Source organism: Limulus polyphemus, unplaced genomic scaffold (genome assembly GCF_000517525.1).
Source record: "Limulus polyphemus unplaced genomic scaffold, Limulus_polyphemus-2.1.2 Scaffold3045, whole genome shotgun sequence".
Lineage (NCBI taxonomy): Eukaryota > Metazoa > Arthropoda > Merostomata > Xiphosura > Limulidae > Limulus > Limulus polyphemus.
In genome coordinates, this window is record NW_013668655.1 from 93,526 (window position 1) to 94,844 (window position 1,319).

The following is a 1,319-nucleotide window of genomic DNA, read 5'->3' on the forward strand; positions in this document are numbered from 1 at the left end:
GGTGTCACCATAAATGTCCGTACACATTGATATTTGTAAGGTGTTACCATAAACGGCCGTCTACATTGATATACATGAGGTGTTACCATAAGCGTCTGTCCACATTGATATACTTGTGTTACCATAAACATCCGTACACGTTGATATACATGACGTGTTAGCATAAGTGTCTGTCCACATTGATATACTTGTGTTACCATAAGCGGCCGTCTACATTGATATACGTGGTGTGTTACCATAAACGTCCGTCCACATTGATATACATGAGGTGTTACCATAAGTGTCTGTCCACATTGATATACTTGTGTTACCATAAACATCCATACACGTTGATATACATGACGTGTTAGCATAAGTGCCCGTCCACATTGATACAAGTATAAGGAAAAATTTATTGCTAAATAAAAAAGCTATCTAGGGCTGGCTATTGAACTTGAAAAAATAAACCAAACAAGATAGGGATGGAAGTGGATATATCACTTGATCGGCTAATGATCAGCTAGCAGACTAAGCTGTCTCGACTTTACATGGAAAATATAATAAAAACCTTTGTAAGCAGTACTGAAAAAGAATATAAATTTAAATCACTAGGTGGCAGCAGAGGTTTATTACTACCATGGCTATAGATTTTTCTATACATCTATGCCCCCACACCCACAGTGGCTCAGTGACAGGCCTGAGGGCTTATAATGCTAACAATCTAGTTTCTATATTCATGTTGGGCACATCACAGGTAGCTTTGCACTTGACAACAAACAATCTCCCCCCCCCCTCCCCAACTCCAAACATCGCACTGTCGTTTCCGTCATACCTATAAAAAAGCACCTCAGATAAAATGAAAAACCACGTTTGCACTACTTTCTATCACAAAACCAAAGTTACTAATAGGTGACTTGCAATAACATGGTGTCAGTGTGGCAGTCACTGAAAGAACGAAGTTAAAACTATAGACATGGTATAAGACATGATATTTTTGAAATAAAACAACCACAAACAAAATTATCTTCACTAAATGAACTGTACTATACTAAATGGTTATATTTTCAAAACAAAAAATAAAAGTGATATCATCTAAAATATCTTGCCTAAAGTTACTCAATTCCTGAATACGTACAAATGAACCAATGTTACAGACATTATTTCCATCTTATAGTTATTGTTTCGTTAAAATAAATATATATAGGCAGGTAATTTATAATCTTCAAATCATGCAATGATTTTTCGTTTGATAAATAACTAAATAATCATCAAATGGTTTTCAAACGAGACCCAAAACTCGAGCGCTTTCGAAATAGTTCACTATTCTTCTTTAATCGAAA